Source organism: Stegostoma tigrinum, unplaced genomic scaffold, assembly GCF_030684315.1.
Source record: "Stegostoma tigrinum isolate sSteTig4 unplaced genomic scaffold, sSteTig4.hap1 scaffold_50, whole genome shotgun sequence".
Lineage (NCBI taxonomy): Eukaryota > Metazoa > Chordata > Chondrichthyes > Orectolobiformes > Stegostomatidae > Stegostoma > Stegostoma tigrinum.
In genome coordinates, this window is record NW_026728430.1 from 625,621 (window position 1) to 642,838 (window position 17,218).

Below are 17,218 nucleotides of genomic sequence, written 5' to 3' on the forward strand. Positions count from 1 at the left end.
CTATCTTGCAGATAGTACACACTGCTGCCACCGAGCGTTGGTGCTGAAGGGAGTCGACGCTTCTGTCTTAGAGGATGTCAAGTTTTTTGAGTGTTGTTGGTGCTGCATTGTTCCAAGTAAGTGGTAGTATTCTGTCACACTCCTGATTTGTGCCTTGAAGATAGTAGACAGGCTTTGAGGAGTCAGGATCTGAATTCCTTGCCAAAGTATTCTTCGCTTCTGGCCTGCTTTTGTAGACACTGCATTTCTGTGGTGAGTCCAGCTGTGTTTCTGATCAACGATAGCTCCCAGAATGATAAAGAGGGGGATTTAGTGATGGTAACACCATTGAATGTCAAGGGGCCGTGGTTGGAATGTCTCTTATTGGCGATGGCCATAGCCTGGCATTTGTCTGGGGCAAATCCTTTCGCCCAAGCCTGGATGCTGTTCAGATCTTGTTGCATTAGCATATGGACTGTTTTGATATCCGATGACTTGTGAATGGTGTTGAACATTATGCATTCATCAATCAATATCCTCACCTCTGACCTGATGCTGGAGGGAATGTTGGGCATTCGAAACTACCTTGCAGAGCTCATGCTGTGATGTCAAGGAGATATGTTGGCAAACCTCGAACAGCCATGGCCATCGCTCTTTGTGCCAAGTATATGTCTAATCACTCAAGAGTGTGCCCCGATACCAATTTATTCCATTTTTAATCAGGCTCCTTGATGCCACACTCAGTCGAATGCAGCCTTCAGGCCAAGCACTGTCACTCTCATTTCAGCTCATGAATTCAGCGCTTTTGTCCATGTTTGAACCAAGGCTTTAATGAGGTCACGAGTTGAATGACTCCAGTGAAACCCAAACTGGACTTCACTGAGCAAGTAATTGATTACAAGGTGCTGTTCAATAGTACTATTGAGGATACCACCCACCACTTTATTGGTGATAGAAAGTAGACGGATGGGACATTAATTATTCAGGTAAGAGTTGTCCTGCTTTTCACGTACAGAAACTACCTGGCCAATTTTATATGTTGCCAGGTAGTTCCCAGTAACTGCCTGGAACAGCTTGGCTAGGGGAATGGCATGTTCTAGAGCATAAGACTTCAATATTATGCCAGAATGTTATCTGGGCCTGTAGCCTTTTCAGTATTCAGTGTCTCCAAACATTTCTTGGTATCACATAGAATGAATAGATTTTGCTGAAGACTGGTATCTGTAATGGCGGGGACTGGTGGAGGAAGTCAAAATGGATCATCCACATGGCATTTCTGGCTGAAGATAGCAGCCAAAGCTTCAGCCTTACCTTTTGCACGGATGTGCTGGGCTCTTCCATCATTGCGGATGGGAATATTTGTGGAGCCTCCTCCTCCAGTGCATTGTTTGATTCTCCACCATCATACACAAGTGGATGTACCAGGGCTGCAGGGCTGAGATCTGACCCATTTGCTATGAAATTGCTTCGCTCCATCACTTGCAGCTTATGCTGTTGACATACAAATAGTCCTCTTTGGTAGCTTCGCCAAGTTGACACCTCATCTTCAGGTTAAGAGATCTCCAGGCTCTCAATGAACTCTCACCACTTTATTTGGCAGTTGGTGTGTGACCCTGCACTGATTCTCATGTTGTTCACAAACCTGTCAGGCACCACAGTGCCCTACATCAGACGGAGTTTGCTATCGCTTCCAGTTTCTGACCTCCATATAGAAAACCAATTTGTATTCTCGGAGATGGAAGACGTATCTTTGAGGGTGGCATAACCGATCCACTTTCCCTTCTCACAATCAGCAAATTACATGAAAGTACCATTAGCTATGCAGCCAGAAGGAGCAACATGGGACAGTCTATCTGTGCAGTCTGTGCTTCATTGATTAGTCATGTTGGGCCGGCAATAATGTCCTCCTATTTCTGTATAAGTGGTTCAAAGGGCTGAGTGGCATCTTCCTCATTCCATGGAAGAGGCTCCTGGGCCAGATTAGGCAACCTCTGAGTCCTGTTTAAAAGTTTGATGTGCTGACAAGACACACTCTCTTCTGATGTAATAGGCAGGAATGGCTGAATGGGCTGTGCCACTTGCTCTCCAAAATCTCCATGGACTGAAAGACTTTCTTATACTCCTGTGAAATGATCTCATGGGGCTGAATGAGCTTTTCCTTTTACTACAGATATGTTCTGTGTCTTGTATTGCTGTGACATGAATGTTACCCACACTTTCATATTTCAAGCTTGAATGTTTCCCAGTTCTTGCTACACACTGACACAGACTGCTTCAGGAACTGAGGCCTGACAAGTTGTGCTCATTTTGTCATCTTCAGTGAAATCCCAATTTCTAATCCTATTAAGGGGGTAAGACATTGATAAAACAGCTGAAAATGTTTATGTCGAGGAAGCTACCTTGAAGACCTCCCGCAATGATACCCCGGGACTGAGATGATCGATGTCTAACAACCACACTATGCTATGAATGTCCCCACCCAATGAAGAGTTTGCACTGATTCCTTATTACTCTAATTTTGTTTGGTTTCATTGATACCATTGTGACTCAAATGCTGCCCTGCAATCTGTGCCCATCACATTTACATCGTGTTTGTATTTTTTGTTAATGTTAATAGGTTATGCTGTATGTGCGGGGACCGTTTCCTTCTTACAGAGAGTAGTGACTGTCGGAACTTCTCAATTCCAGAGAGTATGGAGAGATAGATCACTGAAATGTTTGGAAGTGGTTGAGGTTTTGACACATCAGAGATTTGAGAGCTACAAGGAATTGGACATGAAAGAGGAATTGAGGCCAACAGCCGATTAGCCATGGCCACATTGAAGAGGAAGGCAGGCTTGAAGGGCTGAAAGATCTACTTCTGTTTCTTACGTCCTTCCATGCTTTGGAATGTTGCAGTTAGGAAGACCAGAGGATATTGTCACTGATCTCAGTGATCAGTATGGGGGCTGTTTTACAGTGAATCTAGGTCTAGACCACGACCAATTAATGGATACTGGGAAACATCTGTGAGGAGAGTTTGGGGCTGTTTCACACTGGTACCCACGTTTTCCACCAAAAAGATTATCCAACATGCATCAGATGGTGTGTGACAGTCCTAATGGGTTTCTGTGCATGAAGTAGCTGGAGCAAGTGGCTTTCTACAGCTTTAGTGTGGCAGATTTGAGGAACCGAATGGGACATAGGAACATAGGACTGAGGACCAGGGCTGGGTCATTAGACACTTTGACTCCGCTCTTCCAGACACGAAGATTGTGGCTGATCTGGTTGCGGCCTCAGTCGTACTTTTCTAACTGTAGTTCGTTATCCTTGGATCACACTGCTTTCAAATATCTCACTAACACTGCTTTGAATCAATACAAACATGCAGGCACCCAGACTTCTGGGGAAGAGAATTCTCACTCAAATTACCCTGAGAATTTCTGCTCACTCCTGTTTAGAAAGAGAATGGAGGGTCATTGTTTCCTTTTGTACTCCTACTCATGACAAATTTTATTTGCAACCATGTTGGTGATATGGCTAATTACGCAGGACTCAGACTGGGCTACGTTCAGCGTTAGGCATAAGTCGCATAGACATCTTACATTTACTAAAAACAACTTAGCTTTAAACAAAGCAATGTTACTCAAGCTATGATGGATAGATAAATGGCAAACAGTCTGAGCACTGAAAATATGTACATCGTATTTATTGAACTATAAATACTGAGACACATAAAGATAAGCATATACAGAGACTGTTACAATCGCGCGCGCACACACACACACAGAGTCATGCACACACATACACACGTGTGAAGACAAATGGAAAGAAAAAATCACTGCAGAATATCAGTTTGAAAGAGCTTTCTGAAAAAAAAGTGAAACTCCTGACACAAGCAAAAAGTAGATTGTCCCAAATGTTATTCCGCTACCAAAGTCATTCTGGTCACACAAGCTGCTGGCAGGTGGTTTTCTAATTGGAAAAGTTGGATTTAGTTTAATTCACTTTGCTTCAGGAAGCTTGGAAACTTCAATGTATCCTCAACAGGAATCCTCCTCGTGTCATAAAGATGACTGAGGGGGGTTTCCATTCATACACATCGCTGTGAGGAGAAAGAGATAGATAAATAGATAGGTAGATAGATAGATAGATAGATAGATAGATAGATAGATAGATAGATAGATAGATAGACAGATAGATAGATAGATAGATAGATAGATAGATAGATAGATAGACAGACAGACGGACAGACGGACGGACGGACAGACAGACAGACAGACAGAGATTGGGGCAACAAGCCATCGCTTCTCAGGAAGGTTACATTTTCTCCCTGTCTGAGTTGAATCATGCCAAAGCATACTCTTAATCCGAATGTGTCTGAATACGTCTTTCCTGTTTGTTCGTATAAAAAATGACTCCCCTTTTCATCAAAAATCAGTCGAGCTCAGCATTGAACATCTTCAAAAACCAAGTCTTCACTGACCTGGAGGTGAGAATAGACAGCACAACACGAAGAAAAGAGAATACCTTTGTACTAGTCTTAAATGAGAGTGCCCTTATTTTTTAAATGTGTTAATCTCACACCATGTCACTATCTCTTCGGAGTTTGAAGGATACAACCAATTAATAACAGGCATAGACCTCAAGCCAACTCCGCCCCCCCACCCCCCCCCCCATTTTACCATTAAGACTTTTCAATCAAACATTTATCAAGCTTAGCCTCCAGTGCTCTTTCGGGAAGATAGATTACAAATAGGATAAGGTCATGAAAATGTAAGAAATTAGAGCAGAAATAGGCCATTCGTCCCCCACAGTCTGCTTTGCTGTTCGATCATGCCTGATATGTTTCTCAAACCTATTCTCCCGCATTCTTCCTTCAACTCTTGGTCGTCTCAGCAATCAAACAGTTGTGTCTGTGTCTTGAAGATACAATTGGCTCTGTATGCTTTCATGTCTGTGTGCATTTGTGTAAAAATTTACATATGTATTTGAGTGCCTGTGTCCATGTGTGCCCCCATGTGTATGTCAGTTTGTACGTTTCTGTGTTTGTCTCAATTTTTGACCGCATGTTTTCATCAATCTCTGTGTCGTTGTGTGAATTACTACAGTATTATGTATTTACAGGTTTGTGCATAATATTGTGTTGCATTCTGCCTGTACTGAAATTTCTGTTATTTTGGGGTGTATCCATTGAAATGGGGTCGAACACCAACACCCCCTGCAAATCTGTATTTGCTCTTTTGTTTAAAATACTACAATGCTACCCTCTGCTGGTCTCCCTCCATCACTGCAAAAGCTGTAGGCTTTTTCCCCAGAAAATAATGAAGCTTGTAAATCTCTCACATTACATGACTGTGTCGTTTTTAAAATAATACCTTTGTGTGAGGTGATGTAGTTTTGTCGAAATCACACTGAAAGACTATGTAAAATAGTCTGTACAAGCGAGTTTTGAGAAGGTTTGTAGCTCAGGTTGAGGTACTGGATGTGAGTTTGCTCGCTGAGCTGGAAGGTTAGTTTTCAGACGTTTCATCACCTTTTTTTTCTTTCTTTTAAAAAATATACTTTATTCATAAGATGTACAAATAATAAGACATATTTATACACCTACCCAGTCATGCAAGCCGCTCGGCGTTACCCAGGGGTTACGTACACCAACGAAAGGAAAAAAGAACAAAACAAAGAAAAAAAAAACAAAGCAAAGAAAATACCCCAGCAGTTGTCTCCCCGCACAGTCCCCTTTGGCCCACTGACCAGATGGGGAAGGCACCAGCTGGGCCCAGTTACCAGATAGGGCCCTTTTTTACCATTCTGGACGAGAGGTTTCATATGGTGGCCTTTCCCCACTGCGCCTTGGCAGCAGCTGTCCCAAGCTTTCGAGCGTCCCTCAGCACATAGTCCTGGACCTTGGAGTGCACCAGTCTGCAACACTCGGTCAGGGTCAGTTCTTTCAGCTGGCAGACCAGCAAGTTGCGGGCAGACCAAAGAGTGTCTTTCACCGCATTGATGGTCCTCCAGGCGCAGTTGATGTTGGTCTCGGTGTGCGTCCCGGGAAACAGCCCGTAGAGCATGGAGTTCCGCGGCACGGAGCTGCTCGGGACGAACCTCGATAAATACTACTGCATCCCCCTCCAGATCTCCTGCGCATAGGCACACTCCAGAAGGAGGTGATCGACAGTCTCCTCCCCGCACCCCCGCAGCCACCTCGAGGGCAGCGTGCGTTGGCACAGAGATTCCGGACATGCATAAAGGATCTCACTGGCAGAGCCCCTCTCACCACCAGCCAAGCAATGTCCTTGTGCTTGTTTGAACGTTCTGGCGATGAGGCATTCTGCCAAACAACTTTGGCAGTCTGCGTGGGGAACCACACGACGGGATCCACCCTCTCCTTTGCCCGAAGGGTCTCAAGATACTACGTGCTGACCACTGCCTGACGGCCTTGTGGTCAAAGGTGTTTCCCTTCAAAAATTTCTCCACGAAGGACAGGTGGTACGGCACGGTCCAACTACTCGGAGTGTTCCACGGCAACGAGGCCAGGCCCATTGTTCGCAACACCGGGGACATGTAGAACCTCAGTAAGTAGTAACACTTGGTGTTTGCATACTGAGGATCTACGCACAGCTTGATGCAGCCGCACACAAAGGTAGCCATCAGGGCGAAGGTGGCGTTCGGTATGCCCTTTCCCCCATTTCCCAGGCCTTTGTACATGGTATCCCTGTGGGCCCGGTCCATCCTCAACCCCCAAATGAAGTGGAAGATGGCCCGGGCGACCGAGGCGGCGCAGGTTCAAGGAAAAGGCCAGGCCTGTGCCACATACAACAGTACCGAAAGACCCTCGCACTTGACAACCAGGTTCTTACCCGCGATGGAAGGGACCAGAGCGTCCACCTGCCCAGCTTCTGCTTCAGTTTGGTGATACACACCTCCCAAGTCTTAGTGCACGCCCCAGCTCCACCAAACCAAACACCCAGCACCTTCAGGTAGTCTGTCCTGACGGTGAAGGGGATGAAGGAGCGGTCGACCCAGTTCCTGAAGAACATGACCTCACATTAACAAGGCAGGAGATCGCGGGCAGCCTTGCCTGACTCCAGGTCTGACGGGAAAACTGTCCGATTCCCACCCGTTGATTGAGACTGCGCAAACGACTTTGGTGTAGAGCAGCCGGATCCAATTGCGGATGCCCTCCCCAAACACCAATTTGGAGAGCACATCCCTCATGTAAGCATGAGAGACCCTGTCGAAGGCCGTCTCCTGGTCCAGGCTGACGAGGCAGGTGCTCACCCGCCTGTCCTGCATGTAGGCGATCATATCCCTGATGAGCGCGAGGCTCTCAGTGATCTTCCTGGCCGGCACTGCACAGGTTTGGGCAGGATGAATCACCGACTCCAGAAAAGACCTGACCTTGTTGGCTATGACCTTGGCCATGATTTTGTCGTCCACGTTCAATAATGAAATGGGACGCCAATTCTTAATTTCTTCCCTCTCCCCCTACCTCTTGTAAATGAGGATGATGATGCCCTTCCTCATGAACTTGCACATTTCCGCTGCCCGAAGCGCACTATCGTACACCTCCAGCAGGTCCTGGCCGACCAGGTCCCACAGAGCGGAATACAGCTTGACCGGTAACCCTCGCTCCCACGAGTCTTATTCCTCTCCAAGGCCTTGAGGGCTCTGGTCAGCTCATCCAGGCATATCGGCCGGTCCAGCCACTCCCTCGTGCCATCGTCTAAGGCCTCCGTGATAGACGACAGGAGCGACTCAGAGTCCGTGGCCTTTGCGTGGTACAGTCCGGCATAGAAGGATCTGCTGATCCTCAGAATGTTTGGCCGAGATGATGTCACCGAGCCGTCGTCCTCCTTCAGCCGGCTAAGCACAGAGCTCTCTTTTTGCACCTTAAAGAAGAAACGCGAGCACATCTCACCCTGCTTCACGCAGCGGACCCTGGACTGGAAGATTATCCTGGAGGCCTCCGTGGCAAAGAGCGAGACTTGCTGGCCCCTCATCGGCCAGAGTTCCTCAGTGACATCGCCCCCATCAGCTGCAGAAGGAGCAGATTCTGCACCCTTTTCTGGAGTTGCGGCAGCTTTCCCCGCCTCTCACTCGCCTTCCGAACACCTTTGAGGACAAAGAAAATCTTGATGTTCTCCTTCACCGTTTCCCACCAGTCGCCCGGAGACTCAAAGAGGGGTTTCACGGTTCTCCAACCAGCTTACTCCCTCTTAAGCTCCTCGACGTTCTCTGGGGTCAACAGAGTCGTGTTGAGCATCCACATCCCCTTGGCAGCCGGCTGGTCGTCCTGTAAGTGACAGTCGGCCAGCAGGAGGCAGTGGTCAGAGAAAACACTGGCTCGAGGCCAGTGGACCTGACTGAGAACACCTGTGACACGAACAGGAAGTCTATCCTTGAGCGAATAGACCCATCTGGCCGTGACCAGGTGTACCTCCACTGCGCTCCGTCTGCTGGGGTGCTGAAGACGTCGAGCAGCTTGGCGTCCTTCACTGTGCCCATCAGGAATCTGGACGTGACGTCCAGTTCACTCCCCCCACCCGCTGTCCCCACGCCAGATCTTCCATCTGCATCGATGTTGCAGTTGAAGTTTCCGCCGAGGATGATCGGCCTGGATCTAGCCAGCAGGGGTGGAAGCCGCTGCAGGACGGCCAACTGCTCACTCCGTACCGCTGGGGCGTACACGTTGATCAGCCTCAGGGCAGCGCTCCTGTTGGTGACATCAGCCACTAGGAGGAGCCCCCCACCACCTCCTGAACTTGAGAGATGGTGAAGTTGCGCCCCTGCAGCAGAATAGCCAGTCGCGAGGAGAGACAGCCGTTATCCCCCGACCAGATTGAAGGCCCAAAGGTCCAGGCGCCCGACCATTTCGCGTATCTGCTGAGCTGCGGTATCCCACACTCCTGCAGAAACAGGAAGTCTGCCTTGACGGTGGTCAGGTAGGCTAACGTGGACACACATCTTGCAGTGGACTTGACCCTGCGCACATTAATGCTCGCAACTCGTACCCCCATTTTGGGCAGTGACGGCAGTACCCATCCCGAGTCTAAGGTCCAGCCCCTCCATCTGTCCCTTCATGCCCATTGCCCGGACGATCTGCTTGATGCTCTCTGGGCTCAGGAAACCGTCCGTGCTGCCTTCCTGGTGGCATCTCCCCGTCGGGGGTACGGAGGCAGGGGATTCCGGCTCTGGGTCAGGCTGGGGACACGCTGTTTCCTGCTTCCCGCCTTGAGGTTTTGGGGGGACCTCCAGGGCCCCAGCGGCGTGTGGCTGGGTGTCAGAGGGAGCCTCAGGACGCCTCCCGTCATCTGGAATCGGGGTGCTGCTTTCCTTCTCCCTTTACATAACAGCTCTGTTCACATCCATCAACATCCACCTGTCAAAAGAAACACTGACTACACTATTATGAGAAGAACCAAAGACACATACACTGGACACCACCAACCTCATCAGCAAGGACAACATCATCAAGCCAGTGGACCTATGCCTCACCACCCACTTCACTTTCACTAATAAAACCTACAGACAAACCAACGGTACACCCATGGGATCTCCGATATCAGGGTTCTTAGCAGAGGCAGTAATGCAGAGACTCGAACAAACAGCTCTGCCAATCATCCAACCCAAACTTTGGGTCTGCTACGTGGATGACACCTTTGTCATCACTAAACGAAACAAATTAGAGGAAACCTTCAAGACCATCAATAATACCCTTTACTGGCATAACATTCACAAAAGAGGAGGAAAACAACAACAATCTGCCATTCCTAGATGTCACAGTAGAGCGAACAGCCAATGGGGAACTTCAAACCAGCATCTACAGGAAAACAACACATACGGACCAAATACTGAAATACAGGAGCAACCATCCCAACACCCACAAACGAAGCTGCATTAGAACATTATTCCAACGAGCCACCACACACTGCAGCACAAAGGAACTACGCAGAGCAGAGGAAAATCACCTACACAGTGTATTCAAAAAGAACGGGTACCCAATGAACACAGTCCGCTGATTTCTCAGCAACAAATCCAAAAGAAACAGGCAAAACGGGCCCCTACATCAAAGACATTTCCGAAATGACTGGCAGGCTACTCGGACCACTTGGCATAAGGGTAGCCCACAAACCAACCAGCAAACTAAAACAGCAGCTAATGAACTTAATAGACCCTATCCAGACAACAAGCGAAACAAACGTCATCTACAAAATACCTTGCAAAAACTGTGACAAACACTACATTGGACAAACAGGCAGAAAGCTAGCCACCAGGATACATGAACATCAAGTAGCCACAAAATGACATGACCCACTATCGCTAGTATCCTTACATACAGATGAGCAAGGACACCATTTTGATTGGGACAACACATCCATCCTAGGACAAGCCAAACAGAGACACGCATGAGAATTCCTTGAGGCATGGCATTCCAACCGGAACTCCATCAACAAACACATTGATTTGGAGCCAATCTACCATCCTCTGAGAAAAAGAACAGGAAATCACATCACCAACGCTGGAAATGTTATCACCAACCCAAGGAAACCTCAACAGATAAATAGAAAGTGGGACATAACACCAGCGCTTCATTGGAGGCTATCTGATGATGTTATCTAGAATGGTGGTGAAACGTCTGAAAACTAACCTTCCAGCTCAGCGTGCAAACTCACATCCATAGTCTGTACAGTCACAAAGGGGGTAGAGCAGCAAAAGGGTCCTGAGTGCTTATGAGCTCAGATTATTAAAGATGTCAGGATAATTGTGGAGGGAAGTGAATATTACAAATTTGATTCAATGCCTGAGCTTTTTGAAGGAGAAGGTGTAGGAGGGACCCTCCAAGTTCTTTTCCCAGGAGGTGATGGAGATGATGTGTTGTGACTCAACAAGACCGTGGAGATTCCGTTTGTAGTGACTCAACACAAAGAGAGATGGCTTTCAGGGCTAAGAGAGAGGAAAGTATGGAGCTGGATGAACACAGCAGGCCAAGCAGCATCCTAGGAGCACAAAGGCTGACGTTTCGGGCCTGGGACCTTCATCAGAAAAGGCGATGGGGAGAGGGTTCTGAAATAAATAAGGAGAGAGTGGGAGGCGGATTGAAGATGGAGAGAGGAAGAGATTGGTGGAGAGGAGACAGGCAAGTTAAAGGGGTGGGGATGGAGCCAGTGAAGGTGAGTGTAGGTGGGGAGGTAGGGAGGGAATAGGTCAGTGCAGGGAGGACAGATAGGTCACGGGGACAGGATGAGGTTCGTCAGTAGGAAATGGGGGTGCGGATTGAGGTGGGAGGAGGAGATAGGTGGGAGGAAAAATAGTTTAGGGAGGCGGAGACAAGCTTGGCTGGTTTTGGGACACAGTGGCGGGGGGAAATTTTGAATCTTGTGAAGTCCACATTGATACCATTGCACTGCAGGGTTCCCAAAGTGGAATATGAGTTGCTGTTCCTGCAACCTTCGGGTGGCATCGTTGTGGCACTGCAGGAGGCCCAGGATAGACATGTCGTCTAAAGAATAGGATGGGGAGTTAAATGGTTCGCGACTGGGAGGTGCAGTTGTTTATTACGAACCGAGTGTAGGTGTTCTGCAAAGCCGTCCCCAAGCCTCCGCTTGGTTTCCTCGATGTAGAGGAGGCCACAGCATCTAAGTTAGGCCAGGTGAAAAAAATAACTGACAGTATGTTTAAAATGAGAATTGTTCATCACTGAATATTGCTTCTTCCTCAGTTGGTGGGATATGGATATTTCTGAACCTCCAGGCAAGTCATCCTGGTCCTCTCTGAGTCCTGTCCATAAGGCGCAAGGTGGGAGAAAGGTGTGAGGAAACGGATGCTGGGCCCTCCACCAACCGACTTCACACTTTCTGCGCCATTACACGCTTGTTCTCCTGGAGTGACAGAAAGGGAGCGAGGGAGGAAGGGAGGATGGAAGTGGGTGATACTGCTGCTAGTGCTGTTGGAGGTAGGGGGTAACTGGTGAGATATCTGGAGTGAGTCGGTCGAATTTTGAATCCATGCAGTCTTATTAGTATGGGGGTTATAGTGGAGGCAAGAAAGATAGAGAAGAAAGATCCTGCATGCACCCAGAATGTCAGCTCATGAATCTTGTTCGAAGGTCAATGTTATGAAAGAAGTCCATTGAGTGTGACAGAGCGGAGAGAATATGGTGGCACTTATCCGAGCAGAACAGGGAAGGGTTTGACACTTACCCCTATATTGCTGGGCATTTCTTCATCCCGCAGATACTGGACTGAAGTGGTCAGTGAGCTCGATCATGCTCAGTGTGCCTGGTGTTATGGCCTCCCTTGGAAAGAGAATAGTCTTCTTCTGTACGAATCCATTCACTAGGGCCTCGAGGCCGCTGTCAAAAAATTGTGACGCAATAGCCCCTGATCTGCCATGCTCGCTATACACAGTGCTGGGCAGGTCCAGACTAAGAAAACCGCATCATGTGCCCATTAGCCTTTTAAAGATAGCACCAGTGCCAGGGATCACAGAATATCCGGGGGCATCCAGGCAATGATGCATACCATTAGCCATGATGAAGAGGAGAGATGGGATAACATTGAATGAGAGAGACAGTATGGGGTGGAGAAGGTAATTAATGAGATAGTAACAGAAAATAACCTCAGCCTCATGCAGATGTTCCTCTGTCAAACTCAATGAAAATGACACTGAGACAAATTATTGCAAGATTGAGCCCAATGAGTCGGAGGCCTGCTGTTGCCACTCCGAGTCACAAAGCTACCGAACAAATGGTCATCCAACAGCCTCCATCAACTGAACTCACACCAAAATTCCATTCACCCTTCATTCCTGGAAACGTTGGCCCATGTTGCAAGATGCTATTGAAATATTTTCAGTTCACCATTCTGAAACCCATGAACACCTCCTTCCATGACATTGTCTATCAGTTTCCCTTTCTCTGTCTATTTTCTGAACCCCTTGTTTTTGTGGGATTCCCCACCGTCTCTCTCTGGCAGTGATTTTCACACCCATGGCACCCCTTGTCATGGCACATTGGAGATAAGGAGCTATAAATGGGTGGGACCCTCACATCCTGTCACTTCCAGCATGGGCCGCAGAGTTCCCCAAGCTGAGCAGCGATCTAGGCAGTGTTACCGAGCAATGCACTGGGGTGGTTTGCTCAGCTCGACAAGGAGACAAATGTATCGTTTAAATTTAGAATTCACTGCACTGCCATGGTTTCCTCAGCTCCCCATGCTGCACATGTATCATCTCTGGGTTTACAGGACAGTTCACTGCTGTGGTCCTTGAAGCTCCTGGTGGTGGACAGATGTCTAGTCCGGGTTTATAGGCCAGCGCTCTGGTTTGATGTAAACAGTGTTCCACACTGGATAGATTGCCAGCTTGGTTCGAGCTGTACACTATCCTGGTTTGCACAATGCTCGATGCTGAACAGATATCTTATCTGGGTTTATGGTGTCTGGGCCGGAATTGGATTGAGGATGTGATATATCTAACAATTTTAGCTATCTGGCTGCTCCATTATTTTATGCTCTCATTCTTATGATTGCACCTTCCAAAGTCTGACTCCTCGGACTCCCATTCCGCTGTTTACACACTGATTTCTGGATCTTGTTGCCCATTAAGTAATTGTGCAGTTTACCTGAATTGATGTCCCGTGTCCTCACTGACCTATTGCGTTGTTCACTCGAGAGCATTTAGTTCATCATAAATAAACTCACAAACCATTTTTGAAAAAGTACAGCTCGTACTTTCTATCGATTCCCAGTGTCCTGTGTGGTGCTCCAGGTTGGGCAGGAGATATTGAACAGCTATGGCATACACCTTTGTAACTTGTTCTGTGTCTGTCTACTGAACATCTGTGTTAGTGTCTCTCTGCTAATCATGTGTTCAAGAATTCCCCGACTGTTGTTGATTCATACCTGGCTTCAAACTTGGAGTTAAGTGGTGTTTCACTTAATTCTTGTTGGGAAGTTCGTGGAAATGCTGGAGATAGTTTCCTGGAGGTTGTGCTTTAAGCTTCTGTGGGCATTCAGGAAGACCAGACGCTTGGGTGACCCATGCTAGATGAATCATGATGGCTGCAGTTAAAGCGTCCGTGTCTGTAACATGGCCAGCAAACAGAGCAGAGGCTGCACAGATGGAAATGAGTGAAAAAAATGGAATGAGGAATCACAATTAGATCAGACATGATCTTATTGAATGGGGGATCAGGATTGAATGGCCCACTCCTGAAACGTATTCATATATTTCTGTGTGTAGCAAGCCACGTGGAACCTTGCTGCATCCCTTGCTGAAGTCCATGTAGTCAATTTCTACTGCTCTGCCTTCATCAATCTTCATTGTCACTTCTTCAAAATATTCGATCAAATTAGTTAGACATGATTTCCAACGCACAAAGTCGTATTGAATATCTCTAATCAGTCCTTATCTTTCCTCATATGTATGTCCTGTTCCTTAGAGGCCCCTCGAACAATTTAGCCACCATTGATATAGTGTTCACTGATGCATAATTCCCTGGCTTTTTTCTACCACTTTCCTAAATAATGGCACCGCATTACCATCCTCCTGTCTTCTAACACTTTACCCATGGTTATAGTTAATAAATATCTCAGCAAGGAACCCAACAATCACTTCCCCAGTTTCCCACAGTGTTCTGGGATACAACTGCTAATTTCCCAGGAATTTACAGATCTTTATGCATTTCAAGATGTCCAGCATCTCCGCGTCTGTAGTATGGACACTTTTCAAGACATTATAATGTATTTCTCCAAGTTTTCAAGCTTACATATCCTACTCCACACATTATCTGATGCAAAACACTTGTTTAGTATCTTATCTTTCTCCTGTGGGTCCATAGATAGACAGCCTTGTTGATCTTTAACGGGCCCTATTCTCTCCATTGTTACTGTTTCGTTGTTAACAAATTTGTAGAATCTCCCTGAATTCTTGTTAACCCTGGTTCTAAAGCTATCTCAAGTCCCTGGTAAATCCCTGACCTCTCCTTTACTTCTCTCAACTTCTACTAGTTTCCAGTCCTTGTGATCACAGTATTTCAACATCCGACTCAGATCCTGGTTGCGGAACAGTTCAGGTGCAGTCCATCTCAAAGATTCAGTTCCTTCCTGACCCAAAACCGATACAAGTGCCACTGTAAATGGAACCCTTCCTTCCTGCACCACTCCTTTCATGGCAAACTTACTTCCTAAGTTGTCTTTTTTTTGTACCAATTTACACGTGGCTCGGGTAATAACCCCATGATTGTAGCAGTTGAGGTCCAGCTCTTTAATTTTGTTCCTAATTCCTAATATTCCCTACGCAGGATCTCTAATTGTACAACGAGACAAGGGATTGATAAATTGAAAGTACCTGTGACATGGATCACAGGGCACCATCAGATCAATCCCGAATTTATTTAAAGGTGGAGGAGATTTAACAGGCTGAATGATCTCGGGATGGAGGTTATTCATATGTGATTTGAAAAATAAAACATATAGCTCTGCTTATTCCCCTTATGTGTTACATACCAGGGGACCAACGTTATTCTGAAACTGCGAGTTGCCCAGAACGTTATCTGGAAACTGCAATAAACGACGACATAGAACATAGAACATAGAACAGTACAGCACAGAACAGGCCCTTCAGCCCACGATGTTGTGCCAACCATTGATCCTCATGTATGCACCCTCAAATATCTGTGACCTTATGCATGCCCAGCAGTCTCTTTAATGACCCCAATGACCTTGCTTCCACAACTGCTGCTGGCAACGCATTCCATGCTCTCACAACTCTCTGTGTAAAGACCCCGCCTCTGACATCCCCTCTATACTTTCCTCCAACCAGCTTAAAACCATGACCCCTCGTGTTAGCCATTTCTGCCCTGGGAAATAGTCTCAGGCTATCTACTCTATCTATGCCTCTCATTATCTTGTATACTTCAATAGGTCCCCTCTCCTCCTCCTTTTCTCCAATGAAAAAAAGTCCGAGCTCAGTCAACCTCTCTTCATAACATAAGCCCTCCAGTCCAGGCAGCATCCTGGTAAACCTCCTCTGAACCCTCTCCAAAGCATCCACATCTTTCCTATAATAGGGCGACCAGAACTGGACGCAGTATTCCAAGTGCGGTCTAACCAAAGTTTTATAGAGCTGCAACAAGATCTCACGACTCTTCAACTCAATCCCCCTGTTAATGAAAGCCAAAACACTATATGCTTTCTTAACAACCCTGTCCACTTGGGGGGCCATTTTAAGGGATCTTTGTATCTGCACACCAAGATCCCTCTGTTCCTCCACACTGCCAAGAATCCTATCCTTAATCGTGTACTCAGCTTTCAAATTCGACCTTCCAAAATGCATCACCTCGCATTTATCCAGGTTGAACTCCATCTGCCAACTCTCACCCCATCTCTGCATCTTGTCAATGTCCCGCTGCAGCCTACAACAGCCCTCTATACTGTCAACAACACCTCCAACCTTTGTGTCGTCTGCAAACTTGCTGACCCATCCTTCAATCCATCATCCAAGTCATTAGTAAAAATTACAAACAGTAGAGGCCCAAGGACAGAGCCCTGTGGAACACCACTCACCACTACTTCCCGGAGAATATTTTCCTTCTACTACCACTCGCTATCTTCTGTTGGCCAGCCAATTCTGTATCCAGACAGCTAAGTTCCCCTGTATCCCATTCCTCCTGACCTTCTGAATGAGCCTACCATGGGGAACCTTATCAAATGCCTCACTGAAGTCCATTAAACCACATCCACAGCTCGACCCTCATTCAGAAAATTCTACAAGTGGCATTCTCTGGAACATTCCACAACTGACTCTCTCCAGAAGATTCTATGTCCATATGGGGGTATTGCAAAGGCAAGAGAGAGTGTGTTGAGCTGATTTTGATGAGAGATTATCACTGTGAGGCTGAGTGGATTTCACCAGATCTTGTGGACCGAAGGGCCCTTGTGATATGGGTCTTTATGGCTCTCTCATTTTGTACCTGGCATTTTCTGGAACATTCTATAACCAACCTTCTACAGAAAATTCTATAACTGACAATCTCTGGAACATGATACAATTGACATTCCTCGGAATATTCCATAAGCAGCATTCCTCAAAGCATTCTGTAACTTGCATTACCTGTGAACACCCAGATAAGTGCCTGACGGAAGAGATCGCATTCCAGGGAGTGGAAGGAAACGTTGTTTTGAAGTCCCCCTGGGAAGTTAAAGAGGTGAATAAGTTTTCCCTTTTTTGCATTTCTTCATTACGGAGGATCGACCAC